The sequence below is a fragment of the Cherax quadricarinatus genome, chromosome 5 (assembly GCF_038502225.1).
Source record: "Cherax quadricarinatus isolate ZL_2023a chromosome 5, ASM3850222v1, whole genome shotgun sequence".
NCBI lineage: Eukaryota > Metazoa > Arthropoda > Malacostraca > Decapoda > Parastacidae > Cherax > Cherax quadricarinatus.
The window spans coordinates 2,057,947-2,077,063 of NC_091296.1; the positions used below are offsets into that span (position 1 = coordinate 2,057,947).

Here is a 19,117-nt window from a genome sequence, read left to right on the forward strand (position 1 = left end):
ATCGACCCTGCAACGAAAATTAGGTGAGTACACACACACACACACATAATCTGCGTTCACTGTTATCACGTCTTCGTTTTCTCTCAACTTCTCTGGGAAGTTGCATGGTTTAGCCCCGCCCCTTCACCACGCCCCTTCACCCCGCCCACTCCTTAGCCCCGCCTACTCTCAAGCCCCGCCCACGCGCGCATGACGTCACGAGGGGCGGAGCTTATCGCTGTCCTAGCGTCAGTGTTACCAGAGACTCGGAGGCTGCCACAGTCTTCACTCTGAGGATCTCCTTGCCATTGTGAGTCCGTGTGTGAGTTCGCGAAGCATCCTGTCACTCACCCGCGAGCGTAACTACCGCGAGGGATAGATGTCTATCTGGGATAGATAGGGAAGGATGGAGAGAGGTGGTATGGGGGAGGTGGAGGGTGTGGTAACAGTGTGGGAGATGAGCTGAGGGAGGCAACTTGTTGAGTGGTGGTCAGTAACTCTGCTGACACCGTCTGAGGTGGTGTGTACTGCGTCTCTCTCAGTGAGACTAGTACTGTGACACCCTCGTAGTACCAGTACCGTAACACCCTCGTAGTACCAGGAGTGCCGTAACACCCTCGTAGTACCAGGAGTACTGTAACACCCTCGTAGTACCAGGAGTACTGTAACACCCTCATAGTACCAGGAGTACTGTAACACCCTCGTAGTACCAGGAGTACCGTAACACCCTCGTAGTACCAGGAGTACCGTAACACCCTCGTAGTACCAGGAGTACCGTAACACCCTCGTAGTACCAGGAGTACCGTAACACCCTTGTAGTACCAGGAGTACCGTAACACCCTCGTAGTACCAGGAGTACCGTAACACCCTCGTAGTACCAGGAGTACCGTAACACCCTCGTAGTACCAGGAGTACCGTAACACCCTCGTAGTACCAGGAGTACCGTAACACCCTCGTAGTACCAGGAGTACCGTAACACCCTCGTAGTACCAGGAGTACAGTAACACCCTCGTAGTACCAGGAGTACCGTAACACCCTCGTAGTACCAGGAGTACCGTAACACCCTCGTAGTACCAGGAGTACCGTAACACCCTCGTAGTACCAGGAGTACCGTAACACCCTCGTAGTACCAGGAGTACCGTAACACCCTCGTAGTACCAGGAGTACCGTAACACCCTCGTAGTACCAGGAGTACCGTAACACCCTCGTAGTACCAGGAGTACCGTAACACCCTCGTAGTACCAGGAGTACCGTAACACCCTCGTAGTACCAGGAGTACTGTAACACCCTCGTAGTACCAGGAGTACTGTAACACCCTCGTAGTACCAGGAGTACTGTAACACCCTCTTACCAGGAGTACTGTAACATCCTCGTACAAGGAGTACCGTAACACCCTCATACCAGGAGTACTGTAACACCCTCGTACCAGGAGTACCGTAACACCCTCGTACCAGGAGTACCGTAACACCCTCGTACCAGGAGTACTGTAACACCCTCGTACCAGGAGTACTGTAACACCCTCGTACCAGAAGTACTGTAACACCCTCGTACCAGGAATACTGTAACACCATCGTATCAGGAGTACTGTAACACCCTCGTACCAGAAGTACTGTAACACCCTCGTACCAGAAGTACTGTAACACCCTCGTACCAGGAGTACTGTAAACCCTCGTACTAGGAGTACCGTAACACCCTCGTACCAGGAGTACTGTAAATCCTCGTACCAGGAGTACTGTAACACCCTCGTATCAGTACTGTAACACCCTCGTACCAGGAGTACTGTAAATCCTTGTACCAGGAGTACTGTAACACCCTCGTACCAGGAGTACAGTAACACCCTCGTACCAGGAGTACTGTAAATCCTCGTACCAGGAGTACTGTAACACCCTCGTATCAGTACTGTAACACCCTCGTACCAGGAGTACCGTAACACCCTCGTACCAGGAGTACTGTAAATCCTTGTACCAGGAGTACCGTAACACCCTCGTACCAGGAGTACCGTAACACCCTCGTACCAGGAGTACTGTAAATCCTCGTACCAGGAGTACTGTAACACCCTCGTATCAGTACTGTAACACCCTCGTACCAGGAGTACCGTAACACCCTCGTACCAGGAGTACTGTAAATCCTTGTACCAGGAGTACCGTAACACCCTCGTACCAGGAGTACCGTAACACCCTCGTACCAGGAGTACTGTAAATCCTCGTACCAGGAGTACTGTAACACCCTCGTATCAGTACTGTAACACCCTCGTACCAGGAGTACTGTAAATCCTTGTACCAGGAGTACTGTAACACCCTCGTATCAGTACTGTAACACCCTCGTATCAGTACTGTAACACCCTCGTACCAGGAGTACTGTAAACCCTTGTTCCAGGAGTACCGCAACACCCTCGTACCAGGAGTACTGTAAACCCTTGTTCCAGGAGTACCGTAACACCCTCGTACCAGGAGTACTGTAACATCCTCGTACCAGGAGTACTGTAACACCCTCGTACCAGGAGTACTGTAAACCCTTGTACCAGGAGTACTGTAACATCCTCGTACCAGGTGTGCTGTAACGCCCTCGTACCAGGAGTACCGTAATACCCTCGTACCAGGAGTACTGTAACATCCTCGTACCAGGAGTACAGTAACACCCTCGTACCAGGAGTACTGTAACACCCTCGTACCAGGAGTACTGTAACACCCTCGTACGAGGAGTACTGTAACACCCTCGTAAAAGGAGTACTGTAACACCCTCGTACCAGGAGTACTGTAACACCCTCGTACCAGGAGTACTGTAACACCCTCGTACCAGGAGTACTGTAAACCCTTGTTCCAGGAGTACCGTAACACCCTCGTACCAGGAGTACTGTAACATCCTCGTACCAGGAGTACCGTAACACCCTCGTACCAGGAGTACTGTAACACCCTCGTACCAGGAGTACTGTAACACCCTCGTACCAGGAGTACTGTAACACCCTCGTACCAGGAGTACTGTAACACCCTCGTACGAGGAGTACTGTAACACCCTCGTACCAGGAGTACTGTAACACCCTCGTACCAGGAGTACTGTAACACCCTCGTACCAGGAGTACTGTAACACCCTCGTATCAGTACTGTAACACCCTCGTATCAGTACTGTAACACCCTCGTGCCAGGAGTACCGTAATACCCTCGTACCAGGAGTACTGTAAACCCTTGTTCCAGGAGTACCGTAACACCCTCGTACCAGGAGTACTGTAACATCCTCGTACCAGGAGTACCGTAACACCCTCGTACCAGGAGTACTGTAACATCCTCGTACCAGGAGTACTGTAACACCCTCGTACCAGGAGTACTGTAACACCCTCGTACCAGGAGTAATGTAACACCCTCGTACCAGGAGTACCGTAATACCCTCGTACCAGGAGTACTGTAAACCCTTGTACCAGGAGTACCGTAACACCCTCGTACCAGGAGTACTGTAACATCCTCGTACCAGGAGTACCGTAACACCCTCGTACCAGGAGTACCGTAACACCCTCGTACCAGGAGTACCATAACACCCTCGTACCAGGAGTACTGTAACACCCTCGTACCAGGAGTACCGTAACACCCTCGTACCAGGAGTACTGTAACACCCTCGTACCAGGAGTACCGTAACACCCTCGTACCAGGAGTACTGTAACACCCTCGTACCAGGAGTACTGTAACACCCTCGTACCAGGAGTACTGTAACACCCTCGTACCAGGAGTACTGTAACACCCCCGTACCAGGAGTACTGTAACACGCTCGTACCAGGAGTACCGTAACACCCTCGTACCAGGAGTACCGTAACACCCCCGTACCAGGAGTACCGTAACACCCTCGTACCAGGAGTACCGTAACACCCTCGTACCAGGAGTACCGTAAGACCCCCGTACCAGGAGTACTGTAACCTCCTCGTACAAGAAGTGACGTAAGACCCTCATACCAGTACCGTAACACTCTCATACAAAAAGTACCGTAACACCCTCATTCAAAAAGTACTGTAACACCCTCATACCAGTACTGTAACACCCTCATACCAGTACTGTAACACCCTCATACCAGTACTGTAACATCCTCATACCAGTACTGTAACACCTTCATACCAGTACTGTAACACCCTCATACCAGTACTGCAACACCCTCATACCAGTACTGTAACACCCTCATACTAGTACCGTAACACTCATACAAAAAGTACCGTAACACCCCCATACAAAAAGTACTGTAACACCCTCATACCAGTAGTGTAACATCCTCATACCAGTACCGTAACACCCTCATACCAGTACTGTAACACCCTCACACCAGTAGTGTAACACCCTCATACCAGTACTGCAACACCCTCATACTAGTACTGTAACACCCTCACACCAGTACTGTAACACCCTCATACCAGTACTGCAACACCCTCATACTAGTACTGTAACACCCTCATACCAGTACTGTAACACCCCTCATACCAGTACTGCAACACCCTCATACCAGTAGTGTAACACCCTCATACCAGTACTGCAACACCCTCATACTAGTACTGTAACACCCTCACACCAGTATTGTAACACCCTCATACCAGTACTGCAACACCCTCATACCAGTACTGCAACACCCTCATACTAGTACTGTAACACCCTCATACTAGTACTGTAACACCCTCATACCAGTACTGCAACACCCTCATGCTAGTACTGTAACACCCTCATACCAGTACTGCAACACCCTCATACTAGTACCGTAACACCCTCATACCAGTACTGTAGCACCCTCATGCCAGTACTGTAACACCCTCACACCAGTACTGCAACACCCTCATACCAGTACTGCAACACCCTCATACCAGTACTGTAACACCCTCACACCAGTACTGTAACACCCTCATACCAGTACTGTAACACCCTCATACCAATACTGTAACACACTCATACTAGTACTGTAACACCCTCATACCAGTACTGTAACACCCTCATACCAGTACTGTAACACCCTCATACCAGTACTGTAACACCCTCATACCTGTACTGTAACACCCTCATACCAGTACTGTAACATCCTCATACCAGTACTGTAACACCCTCATACCAGTACTGTAACACCCTCATACCAGTACTGTAACACCCTCATACCAGTACTGTAACACCCTCGTACTAGTACTGTAACACCCTCATACCAGTACTGCAACACCCTCATACTAGTACTGTAACACCCTCATAGCAGTACTGTAACACCCTCATACCAGTACTGTAACACCCTCACACCAGTACTGCAACACCCTCATACCAGTACTGTAACACCTTCATACCAGTACTGTAACACCCTCATACCAGTACTGTAACACCCTCATACCAGTACTGTAACACCCTCATACCAGGAGTACCGTCAGAGCCTCGTACCAGTAGTAACGTCACAGCTTTGTCAGACTAGTACCATCCGAGCCTCGTACCAGTAGTAACGTCACAGCTTTGTCAGACTAGTACCATCCGAGCCTCGTATCACTAGTACCATCACTAAGTAAAAGTATCACCTTCCTCCTACAGCGGTAAATATGAGCCCTGTGTGTGCCGTGACGTCACGGGGAACAACGCCCATTATTTAACTTTAGTAATGTATAGAGAAGAAGGGGTTACTAGCCACCTGCTCAGTCTTTAATAAGATCAGTACCTCAAACTTGATAAGGGGTAATCAGTCCCTCAGGGATTAATACGTGGTAATCATTATCTCAGTCTTGATAGGTGGTAATCAGTCCCTCAGTCTTGATAGGTTGTAATCAGTCCCTCAGTCTTGATAGGTGGTAATCAGTCCCTCAGTCTTGATAGGGGATACTCAGTCCCACAGTCTTGATAGGGGTAATCAGTCCTCAGATTTGATTGGCGGTAATCAGTCCCTCAGTCTTGATAGGAGGTAATCAGCCCCTCAGTCCTGAAAGAAAGTAATCAGTCCCTCAGACTTGATAGGAGGTAATCAGTCCCTCAGTCCTGATAGAAGGGAATCAGGCCCTCAATCTTGATAGGAGTTAATCAGTCCTTCAGTCCTGATAGAAAGTAATCAGTCCCTCAGTCTTGATAGAAGGTAATCAGTCCCTCAGTATTGATAGGAGGTAATCAGTCCCTCAGTCTTGATAGGATGTAAGCAGTCCCTCAGTCCTGATAGAAGGCAATCAGTCCATCAGTCTTGATAGGAGGTAATCAGTCCCTCAGTCCTGATAGAAGATAATCAGTCCCTCAGTCTTGATAGAAGGTAATCAGTCCCTCAGTCTTGATAGGAGGTAATCAGTCCCTCAGTCTTGATAGGAGTTAATCAGTCCTTCAGTCCTGATAGAAAGTAATCAGTCCCTCAATCTTGATAGAAGGTAACCAGTCCCTCAGTATTGATAGGAGGTAATCAGTCCCTCAGTCTTGATAGGAGGTAATCATTCCCTCAGTCTTGATAGGAGGTAATCAGTCCCTCAGTCCTGATAGAAGGCAATCAGTCCCTCAGTCTTGATAGGTAATCAGTCCCTCAGTCCTGATAGAAGGTAATCAGTCCCTCAGTCCTGATAGAAGGTAATCCGTCCCTCAGTCTTGATAGGAGGTAATCAGTCCATCAGTCTTGATAGGAGGTAATCAGTCCCTCAGTCCTGATAGAAAGTAATCAGTCCCTCAGTCCCTCAGTCTTGATAGAAGGTAATCAGTCCTGATAGAAAGTAATCAGTCCCTCAGTCTTGATAGAAGGTAATCAGTCCCTCAGTCCTGATAGAAAGTAATCAGTCCCTCAGTCCTGATAGAAAGTAATCAGTCCCTCAGTCTTGATAGAAGGTAATCAGTCCCTCAGTCCTGATAGAAAGTAATCAGTCCCTCAGTCTTGATAGGAGGTAATCAGTCCCTCAGTCCTGATAGAAGGTAATCAGTCCCTCAGTCTTGATAGGGGATACTCAGTCCCACTGTCTTGATAGGGGTAATCAGTCCTCAGATTTGATTGGCGGTAATCAGTCCCTCAGTCTTGATAGGAGGTAATCAGCCCCTCAGTCCTGAAAGAAAGTAATCAGTCCCTCAGACTTGATAGGAGGTAATCAGTCCCTCAGTCCTGATAGAAGGGAATCAGGCCCTCAATCTTGATAGGAGTTAATCAGTCCTTCAGTCCTGATAGAAAGTAATCAGTCCCTCAGTCTTGATAGAAGGTAATCAGTCCCTCAGTATTGATAGGAGGTAATCAGTCCCTCAGTCTTGATAGGATGTAAGCAGTCCCTCAGTCCTGATAGAAGGCAATCAGTCCATCAGTCTTGATAGGAGGTAATCAGTCCCTCAGTCCTGATAGAAGATAATCAGTCCCTCAGTCTTGATAGAAGGTAATCAGTCCCTCAGTCTTGATAGGAGGTAATCAGTCCCTCAGTCTTGATAGGAGTTAATCAGTCCTTCAGTCCTGATAGAAAGTAATCAGTCCCTCAATCTTGATAGAAGGTAACCAGTCCCTCAGTATTGATAGGAGGTAATCAGTCCCTCAGTCTTGATAGGAGGTAATCATTCCCTCAGTCTTGATAGGAGGTAATCAGTCCCTCAGTCCTGATAGAAGGCAATCAGTCCCTCAGTCTTGATAGGTAATCAGTCCCTCAGTCCTGATAGAAGGTAATCAGTCCCTCAGTCCTGATAGAAGGTAATCCGTCCCTCAGTCTTGATAGGAGGTAATCAGTCCATCAGTCTTGATAGGAGGTAATCAGTCCCTCAGTCCTGATAGAAAGTAATCAGTCCCTCAGTCCCTCAGTCTTGATAGAAGGTAATCAGTCCTGATAGAAAGTAATCAGTCCCTCAGTCTTGATAGAAGGTAATCAGTCCCTCAGTCCTGATAGAAAGTAATCAGTCCCTCAGTCCTGATAGAAAGTAATCAGTCCCTCAGTCTTGATAGAAGGTAATCAGTCCCTCAGTCCTGATAGAAAGTAATCAGTCCCTCAGTCTTGATAGGAGGTAATCAGTCCCTCAGTCCTGATAGAAGGTAATCAGTCCCTCAGTCTTGATAGCATGTAATCAGGCCCTCGGTCTTGATAGAAGGTAATCAGTCCCTCAGTCCTGATAGAATGTAATCAGTCCCTCAGTCCTAATAGAAGGTAATCAGTCCTTCAGTCTTGATAGCATGTAATCAGTCCCTCAGTCTTGATAGAAGGTAATCAGTCCCTCAGTCTTGATAGCATGTAATCAGTCCCTCAGTCTTGATAGAAGGTAATCAGTCCCTCAGTCTTGATAGGAGGTAATCAGTCCCTCAGTCTTGATAGGAGGTAATCAGTCCTTCAGTCTTGATAGATGGTAATCAGTCCGTCAGTCTTGATAGCATGTAATCAGGAGCTCAGTCTTGATAGAAGGTAATCAGTCCTTCAGTCTTGATAGCATGTAATCAGTCCCTCAGTCTTGATAGAAGGTAATCAGTCCCTCAGTCTTGATAGGTAATCAGTCCCTCATTCTTGATGGGCAGTAGTCAGTCCCTCAGTCCTGATAGAATGTAATCAGTCCCTCAGTCCTGATAGAAGGTAATCAGTCCCTCAGTCTTGATAGCATGTAATCAGTCCCTCAGTCTTGATAGAAGGTAATCAGTCCCTCAGTCTTGGTAGGAGGTAATCAGTCCCTCAGTCTTGATAGGAGGTAATCAGTCCCTCAGTCTTTATAGGTGGTAATCAGTCCGTTAGTCTTGATAGCATGTAATCAGGCCCTCAGTCTTGATAAAAGGTAATCAGTCCCTCAGTCTTGATAGGTAATCAGTCTCTCAGTCCTGATAGAATGTAATCAGTCCCTCAGTCCTGATAGAAGGTAATCAGTCCCTCAGTCTTGATAGCATGTAATTAGTCCCTCGGTCTTGATAGAAGGTAATCAGTCCCTCAGTCTTGATAGGAGGTAATCAGTCTCTCAGTCTTGATAGGCGGCAATCAGTCCCTCAGTCCTGATAGAAAGTAATCAGTCCCTCAGTCTTGATAGGAGGTAATCAGCCCCTCAGTCTTGATAGGCGGTAATCAGTCCCTCCGTCTTGATAGAAGGTAATCAGTCCTTCCGTCTTGATAGGAGGTAATCAGTCCCTCAGTGTTGCTAGGCGGTAATCAGTCCCTCACTCCTGATAGAATGTAATCAGTCCCTCAGTCCTGATAGAAGGTAATCAGTCCCTCAGTCTTGATAGCATGTAATCAGTCCCTCGGTCTTGATAGGAGGTAATCAGTCCCTGATAGGAGGTAATCAGTCCCTCAGTCTTGATAGGAGGTAATCAGTCTCTCAGTCTTGATAGGCGGTAATCAGTCCCTCAGTCCTGATAGAAAGTAATCAGTCCCTCAGTCTTGATAGGAGGTAATCAGCCCCTCAGTCTTGATAAGCGGTAATCAGTCCCTCTGTCTTGATAGAAGGTAATCAGTCCCTCAGTCTTGATAGGAGGTAATCAGTCCCTCAGTCTTGCTAGGCTGTAATCAGTCCCTCAGTCCTGATAGAATGTAATCAGTCCCTCAGTCTTGATAGAAAGTAATCAGACCCTCAGTCTTGATAGCATGTAATCAGTCCCTCAGTCTTGATAGAAGGTGATCAGTCCCTCAGTCTTGATAGCATGTAATCAGTCCCTCAGGCTTGATAGAAGGTAATCAGTCCATCAGTCCTGATAGAAGGTAATCAGTCCCTCAGTCTTGATAGGAGGTAATCAACCCCTCAGTCTTGATAGGCAGTAATCAGTCCCTCCGTCCTGATAGAATGTAATCAGTCCCTCAGTCCTGATAGAAGGTAATCAGTCCCTCAGTCTTGGTACCATGTAATCAGTCCCTCAGTCTTGATAGAAGGTAATCAATCCATCAGTCTTGATAGGAGGTAATCAGTCCCTCTGTCTTGATAGCATGTAATCAGTCCCTCAGTCTTGATAGAAGGTAGTCAGTCCCTTATTCTTGATGGAAGGTAATCAGTCCATCACTCTTAATAGGAGGTAATCAATCCCTCAGTCCTGATAGAAGGTAATCTGTCGCTCAGTCTTGATAGGAGGTAATCAGTCCCTCAGTCCTGATAGAAGGTAATCAGTCCCTCAGTCTTGATAGGAAGTAATGAGCCTCTCAGTCTTGATAGAAGATAATCCGTCCCTCAGTCTTGATAGCATGTAATCAGTCCTTCAGTCTTGATAGAAGGTAATCAGTCCCTCAGTCTTGATAGCATGTAATCAGTCCCTCAGTCTTGATAGAAGGTAATCAGTCCCTCAGTCTTGATAGAAGGTAATCAGTCCCTCAGTCTTGATAGCATGCTATCAGTCCCTCAGTCTTGATTGAAGGTAATCAGTCCATCAGTCTTGATTGGAGGTAATCAGTCCCTCAGTCCTGATAGAAGCTAATCAATCCCTCAGTCTTGATAGGAGGTAATCAGTCCCTCAGTCTTGATAGGTGGTAATCAGTCCCTTAGTCCTGATAGAAGGTAATCAGTGCCTCAGTCTTGATAGGAGGTAATCAGTCCCTCAGTCCTAATAGAAGGTAATCAGTCCCTCAGTCTTGATAGGTGGTAATCAGTCCCTCAGTCTTGATAGGCGATAATCAGTCCCTCAGTCTTGATAGGCGGTAATCAGTCCGTCAGTCTTGATAAGCGGTAATCAGTCCCTCAGTCTTGATAGGTGGTAATCAGTCCCTCAGTCCTGATAGAATGTAATCAGTCCCTCAGTCTTGATAGGTGGTAATCAGTCCCTCAGTCCTGATAGAAGGTAATCAGTCCCTCAGTCTTGATAGGAGGTAATCAGTCCCTCAGTCCTGATAGAATATAATCATTCTCTCAGTCCTGATAGAAGGTAATCAGTCCCTCAGTCTTGATAGGATGTAATCAGTCCCTCAGTCCTGATAGAAGGTAATCAGTCCCTCAGTCTTGATAGGATGTAATCAGTCCCTCAGTCTTGATAGGCGGTAATCAGTCCCTCAGTCCTGATAGAAGGTAATCAGTCCCTCAGTCTTGATAGGAGGTAATCAGTCCCTCAGTCTTGATAGAATGTAATCAGTCCCTCAGTCCTGATAGAAGGTAATCAATCCCTCAGTCTTGATAGGAGGTAATCAGTCCCTCAGTCCTGATAGAATGTAATCATTTTCTCAGTCCTGATAGAAAGTAATCAGTCCCTCAGTCCTGATAGAATGTAATCATTCTCTCAGTCCTGATAGAAGGTAATCAGTCCCTCAGTCTTGATAGGATGTAATCAGTCCCTCAGTCTTGATAGGCGGTAATCAGTCCCTCAGTCCTGATAGAAGGTAATCAGTCCCTCAGTCTTGATAGGAGGTAATCAGTCCCTCAGTCTTGATAGAATGTAATCAGTCCCTCATTCCTGATAGAATGTAATCAGTCCCTCATTCCTGATAGAATGTAATCATTCTCTCAGTCCTGATAGAAGGTAATCAGTCCCTCAGTCTTGATAGGATGTAATCAGTCCCTCAGTCTTGATAGGCGGTAATCAGTCCCTCAGTCCTGATAGAAGGTAATCAGTCCCTCAGTCTTGATAGGAGGTAATCAGTCCCTCAGTCTTGATAGAATGTAATCAGTCCCTCATTCCTGATAGAATGTAATCAGTTCCTCATTCCTGATAGAATGTAATCAGTCCCTCAGTCCTGATAGAATGTAATCAGTCCCTCATTCCTGATAGAATGTAATCAGTCCCTCATTCCTGATAGAATGTAATCAGTCCCTCATTCCTGATAGAATGTAATCAGTCCCTCATTCCTGATAGAATGTAATCAGTCCCTCATTCCTGATAGAATGTAATCAGTCCCTCAGTCCTGATAGAAGGTAATCAGTCCCTCAGTCCTGATAGAAGGTAATCAGTCCCTCAGTCTTGATAGAAGGTAATCAGTCCCTCAGTCTTGATAGAAGGTAATCAGTCCCTCAGTCTTGATAGAAGGTAATCAGTCCCACAGTCTTGATAGAAGGTAATCAGTCCCACAGTCTTGATGGAAGGTAATCAGTCCCACAGTCTTGATAGAAGGTAATGAGTCCCTCAGTCTTGATAGAAGGTAATCAGTCCCTCAGTCTTGATAGAAGGTAATCAGTCCCTCAGTCTTGATAGAAGGTAATCAGTCCCTCAGTCTTGATAGAAGGTAATCAGTCCCTCAGTCTTGATAGAAGGTAATCAGTCCCACAGTCTTGATAGAAGGTAATCAGTCCCACAGTCTTGATAGAAGGTAATCAGTCCCACAGTCTTGATAGAAGGTAATCAGTCCCACAGTCTTGATAGAAGGTAATCAGTCCCACAGTCTTGATAGAAGGTAATCAGTCCCACAGTCTTGATAGAAGGTAATCAGTCCCACAGTCTTGATAGAAGGTAATCAGTCCTTCAGTCTTGATAGAAGGTAATCAGTCCCTCAGTCTTGATAGAAGGTAATCAGTCCCTCAGTCTTGATAGAAGGTAATCAGTCCCTCAGTCTTGATAGAAGGTAATCTGTCCCTCAGTCTTGATAGAAGGTAATCAGTCCCTCAGTCTTGATAGAAGGTAATCAGTCCCTCAGTCTTGATAGAAGGTAATCTGTCTCTCAGTCTTGATTTGAGGTAATCAGTGACTGATGAAGCGAATGGTGAGCGAAACATCTCCAAAATAAGATGCCCTGGTGTTACGTGTTACGCAGGTGTTACCCAGGTGTTACACAGGCGTCTCACAGGTGTTACACAGGTGTCTGGTTACGGTGTCTGGGCCTATATTAGTGCACGGGGCTCGAGTCGGGTGTCGATGGAGCGCTAGCAACACTCCGTCCCTCTCTCTTGTGGACAGATGCAATATAATGTAACGTCTGGCTGCAACACTTCGCCCTCATACGGTGAGCTTAAGGTCTTGGGCGAAATGTTGTCAGTTGTCACTAGAATGGATGTGTGTCCCTGTCCCCCCCCCCTTTGTGTTGATTTTTCGCTCAGTTTATCCCCTCTGTTTCGTCCCTTGTTGAATAAGGTCTCTGATTGCCTCCGGTACCTTGGATCATGAGCCTGTCAGGGAGGTTGAGGCAGGTTTCATCTCAGTCAGCAAAACGCTGTGTTAAGTGTGTCAAGTTTCAAGACTGTCGACTACACGAGGAAAGAGCAATGATTTGTTCTGTCGTTATATATAAATTATTATAAATGTTATACATCTCTTAGTGTATATATATACATGTCTTCGTGTATATATACACTTCTCAGTGTATATATACACTTCTCACTGTATATATACACTTCTCAGTTTATATATACACTTCTCAGTTTATATATACACTTCTCAGTGTATATATACACTTCTCAGTTTATATATACACTTCTCAGTTTATATATACACTTCTCAGTGTATATATACACTTCTCAGTGTATATATACACTTCTCAGTGTATATATACACTTCTCAGTGTATATATACACTTCTCAGTGTATATGTGCACTTCTCAGTTTATATATACACTTCTCACTGTATATATATATATATATATATATATATATATATATATATATATATATATATATATATATATATATATATATATATATATATATATATATATATATATACACACACTTCTTAGTCTATATATACACTTCTTAGTGTATATATACCTTTTAAGTGTATATACACCTCTCATTGTGTGTACTCACCTATATGTGGTTGCAGGGGTCGAGTCGCAGCTCCTGGGCCCGCCTCATAGCTAGTCGCTACTAGGTCCACTCTCTCCCTTTCCCATGAGCTTTATCATACCTCTTCTTCAAGCTTTGTATGGATCTTGCCTCCACTAACTCACTCTCCAGATTGTTCCACTTCCTGACTGAAGAAATACTTCCTAATATTCCTGTGACTCGTCAGAGTTTTCAGCTTCCAGATGTGACCCCTTGTTGCTGTGTCACATCTCTGGAACATCCTGTCCCTATCCACTTTGTCGGTTCCTCTCAGTATTTTATACGTCGTTATCATGTCGTCCCCTATCCCTCCTGTCCTCCAGTGTCGTCAGGTTGAGTTCCCTTAACCTCTCCTAGTACGACATACCCAATAGTTCTGGGACTAGTTTTGTTGCAAACCTTCGCATTTTCTCTAATTTCTTGACGTGCTTGACCAGGTGTGAGTCCCGTACTGTTGCTGCATATTAATATGGGCCTGACGTACACGGTGTACAAAGTCTTGAACGATTCCTTATTTAGGTGCCGAAACGCTATTCTTAGGTTTGCCAGACGCCCATATGCTGCAGCAGTTATCTGGTTGATGTGCGCCTCAGGAGATGAGTTCGGTATTTTACTCACCCCAAAATCCTTTTCACTGAGTGTGCTTTGCAGTCTTTGGCCTCCTAACCTGTACTATATCTGCGGTCTTCTTTCTTCTTTGCCATTCCTCAGTCTTCATGACTTTGAACTTGGTGGGGTTAAACTCCAGAAGCCAATTGTTGGACCAGGCTTGCATCGTGTCCACTTGAATTCTCCGCATTGGCTTCACATCACATATACCAAAAACAGCACCGTCCCTAGGACTGACCCTTGTGGAACCCCGCTCGTCATAGGTACCCCACTCTGACACCTCATCACGTACCTTCACTAATTTCCTTCCTGTCAGGTACTCTCTGATCCATTGCAGCGTTTTTTCCTGTTATTCCTGCCTGATCCTCTAGCTTTTGCACTAATCTCTTGTGAGGAACTGTGTCGAAAGCCTTCTTACAGCCCAAGAAAATGCAGTCTACCCACCCCTCTCTCCTGTCTTGCTTTTGTCAACTCGTTATAAAACTCCATTAGGTTTGTGACACAGGATTTCCCTTCCTCGTAACTGTGCTGGTTGTCGTGAATAAGCTCATGCCTTTCTAGGCACCAATGTTCTCCATGACTGTGTGTGTGTGTGTGTGTGTGTGTGTGTGTGTGTGTGTGTGTGTGTGTGTGTGTGTGTGTGTGTGTGTGTGTGTGTGTGTGTTCTCTGAGGTGAACAACGCTGACCACTGAGGTTAGCGGCGCCGACCGCTAGTATGAGCGGCGCCGATCGCTGAGGTTAGCGCCGCCTGTCACTGAAGTTAGCGGCGCCTGTTACTGAAGTTACCGGCGGCTCTCACTGAAGTTACCGGCGCCTCTCGCTGAAGTTAGCGGCGCGGCTAAGGTAAGCAGCTTCTCCCGTACACCTGTTGAAGTCACCCCAAGACATTACCAGCCTCCCGCGGCGCCGCTGACGCCTCGCTCTTACCATAATACCAACGACACTATAACTAATTCTACCATTTATACACGCTGTTTCAAATACGTGGACCCAATTTTTATAGATACTGCTTTAAAATTGGGTCATTCTTTCTGAAACCCCCTGTATAATAATAATAATAATAATAATAATAATAATAATAATAATAATAATAATAATAATAATAATAATAATAATAATAATAATAATAATAACAATAATAATCTTTATTTCTACAAGTACTTGGTACAACGTATATAGACGTTATACGCGTTGTTAAATGAACGCCAAAATCGCGTTAGTATATGTTATAGCGGCTGTGATAGATGTTATAGCGGCTGTGATAGAAGTTGTAGCTCCTGTGATATATGTTATAGTTCCTGTGATAGACGTTTGGCGGCTCTGTGATAGATGTTATAGCGGCTGTGAGAGATGTTATAGCGGCTGTGATAAATGTTATAACGGCTGTGATAGATGTGTGGCGGCTGTGATAGATGTATGGCAGCTGTAATAGATGTATGGCGGCTGTGATAGATGTATGGCGGCTGTGATAGATGTATGGCGGCTGTGATAAATGTATGGCGGCTGTGATAGATGTATGGCTGCTGTGATAGATGTATGGCGGCTGTGATAGATGTACGGCGACTGTGATAGATGTATGGCGGCTGTGATAGATGTATGTCGGCTGTGATAGATGTACGGCGGCTGTGATAAATGTATGGCGGCTGTGATAGATGTATGTCGGCTGTGATAGATGTATGTCGGCTGTGATAGATGTACGGCGGCTGTAATAAATGTATGGCGGCTGTGATAGATGTATGTCGGCTGTGATAGATGTATGTCGGCTGTGATAGATGTATGTCGGCTGTGATAGATGTAAGGCGGCTGTGATAGATGTATGGCGGCTGTGATAGATGTATGTCGGCTGTGATAGATGTATGTCAGCTGTGATAGATGTAAGGCGGCTGTTATAGATGTATGGCGGCTGTGATAGATGTATGGCGGCTGTGATAGATGTATGTCGGCTGTGATAGATGTATGGCGGCTGTGATAGATGTATGGCGGCTGTTATAGATGTATGGCGGCTGCGATAGATGTATGGCGGCTGTGATAGATGTATGGCGGCTGTGAAAGATGTATGGCGGCTGTGATAGATGTATGGCGGCTGTGATAGATGTATGGCGGCTGTTATAGGTCTATGGCGGCTGCGATAGATGTATGGCGGCTGTGATAGATGTATGGCGACTGTGATAGATGTATGGCGGCTGTGATAGATGTATGGTGGCTGTGATAGATGTATGGCGGCTGTGATAGATGTATGGCGGCTGTGATAGATGTACGGCGGCTGTGATAGATGTATGGCAGCTGTGATAGATGTATGTCGGCTGTGATAGATGTATGTCGGCTATGATAGATGTATGACGGCTGTGATAGATGTATGGCGGCTGTGATAGATGCATGGCGGCTGTGATAGATATATGGCGGCTGTGATAGATGTATGGCGGCGGTGATAGATGTATGTCGGCTGTGATAGATGTATGTCGGCTGTGATAGATGTATGACGGCTGTGATAGATGTATGGCGGCTGTGATAGATGCATGGCGGCTGTGATAGATGTATGGCGGCTGTGAAAGATGCATGCCGGCTGTGATAGATGCATGGCGACTGTGTTAGATGTATGGCGGCTGTGATAGATGCATGCCGGCTGTGATAGATGTATGGCGGCTGTGATAGATGCATGGCGGCTGTTATAGATGTATGTCGGCTGTGATAGATGTATGGCGGCTGTGATAGATGTATGTCGGCTGTGATAGATGTATGGCGGCTGTTATAGATGTATGTCGGCTGTGATAGATGTATGGCGGCTGTGATAGATGTATGTCGGCTGTGATAGATGTATGGCGGCTGTGATAGATGTATGGCGGCTGTGATAGATGCATGGTGGCTGTGATAGATGTATGTCGGCTGTGATACATGCATGCCGGCTGTGATAGATGCATGGCGGCTGTGATAGATGCATGCCGGCTGTGATAGATGTATGGCGGCTGTGATAGATGTATGTCGGCTGTGATAGATGTATGTCGGCTGTGATAGATGCATGGTGGCTGTGATAGATGTATGTCGGCTGTGATAGATGTATGTCGGCTGTGATAGATGTATGTCGGCTGTGATAGATGCATGGTGGCTGTGATAGATGTATGGCGGCTGTGATAGATGCATGTCGGCTGTGATAGATGTATGGCGGCTGTGATAGATGCATGGTGGCTGTGATAGATGTATGGCGGCTGTGATAGATGCATGTCGGCTGTGATAGATGTATGGCGGCTGTGATAGATGCATGGTGGCTGTGATAGATGTATGTCGGCTGTGATAGATGCATGTCGGCTGTGATAGATGTATGGCGGCTGTGATAGATGCATGCCGGCTGTGATAGATGTATGGCGGCTGTGATAGATGCATGCCGGCTGTGATAGATGTATGGCGGCTTTGATAGATGTATGTCGGCTGTGATAGATGCATGTCGGCTGTGATAGATGTATGGCGGCTGTGATAGATGCATGCCGGCTGTGATAGATGTATGGCGGCTGTGATAGATGCATGTCGGCTGTGATAGATGTATGGCGGCTGTGATAGATGCATGTCGGCTGTGATAGATGTATGGCGGCTGTGATAGATGTATGTCGGCTGTGATAGATGTATGGCGGCTGTGATAGATGTATGGCGGCTGTGATAGATGTATGGCGGCTGTGATAGATGCATGCCGGCTGTGATAGATGTATGGCGGCTGTGATAGATGCATGTCGGCTGTGATAGATGTATGGCGGCTGTGATAGATGCATGGTGGCTGTGATAGATGTATGGCGGCTGTGAAAGATGCATGCCGGCTGTGATAGATGCATGGCGACTGTGTTAGATGTATGGCGGCTGTGATAGATGCATGCCGGCTGTGTTAGATGTATGGCGGCTGTGATAGATGTATGGCGGCTGTGATAGATGCATGCCGGCTGTGATAGATGTATGGCGGCTGTGATAGATGTATGGCGGCTGTGATAGATGCATGCCGGCTGTGATAGATGCATGCCGGCTGTGATAGATGTATGGCGGCTGTGATAGATGTATGGCGGCTGTGATAGATGCATGCCGGCTGTGATAGATGCATGCCGGCTGTGATAGATGTATGGCGGCTGTGATAGATGTATGGCGGCTGTGATAGATGCATGCCGGCTGTGATAGATGTATGGCGGCTGTGATAGATGTATGGCGGCTGTGATAGATGCATGCCGGCTGTGATAGATGTATGGCGGCTGTGATAGATGTATGGCGGCAATACATTTTTCCTGCCATATGAATTATACTTTCCTCTGCGCGCCAAAACAGTGCGCGCCAAAAACGTCGGGCGGCGCTGCCGCCGCCGCCGCCGCCGCTGACAAAGAATTTCCACGAGTTTGCTCTCTAAACTCCCCATCCCCCTTTAAAAACCACCACCTCATTTTTTTCCTTTAATTTCTAGTGAGTGACAATAAAACGGCTGGAACAATTCTCAATTCACCCTCCCACTCCCCCCCCCCCAAAAAAAAAAAAAAATCTCAAACTGAACGGACTAAAATATTGACTGGTTTTCGATTTCACATTTGTAGATTATCTCTGTAAATTTCTTTGTCAATTTCTTCTCGGTACTGGTTTTCCACGAGGCCTCAGACTCGCCTGTGGTTAAATACGCAGAGAGACGTGTGTATGTCGGTATATATATATATATATATATATATATATATATATATATATATATATATATATATATATATATATATATATATATATATATATATATACGGAGAGGTGTAGGCATCTATTGAAATCAGTATTTTAAGCACTGAAGTATCATAACCAGTGGCGGACTTACATTTTTGGGGCCCTGAAGCTTGAACTGTTATGGGGGGCCCTTTCAGAGCGACTAAAGTGGCTTCTGGGGCCCCTTCGAGATTAGGGGCCCCTCAAGCATAAGCTTCACTAGTTTCATTGTAGATCCGTCCTTGTTCATGACCCTCGTGTA

At 46.2% G+C, this 19,117-nt stretch overlaps 1 protein-coding gene across 1 annotated transcript in view; it reads left to right on the forward strand.

Annotated features, from left to right (window-relative positions):
* The first annotated feature begins 238 nt into the window (after positions 1-238).
* LOC128684975 (lachesin) overlaps positions 239-19,117 on the forward strand; it is a 557,865-nt gene continuing 538,986 nt past the window's right edge. Inside the window, exon 1 of the mRNA XM_070098933.1 lies at positions 239-289. The gene's annotated coding sequence lies outside the window, so the exon portion shown is untranslated. The remainder of the gene's footprint in view (positions 290-19,117) is intronic.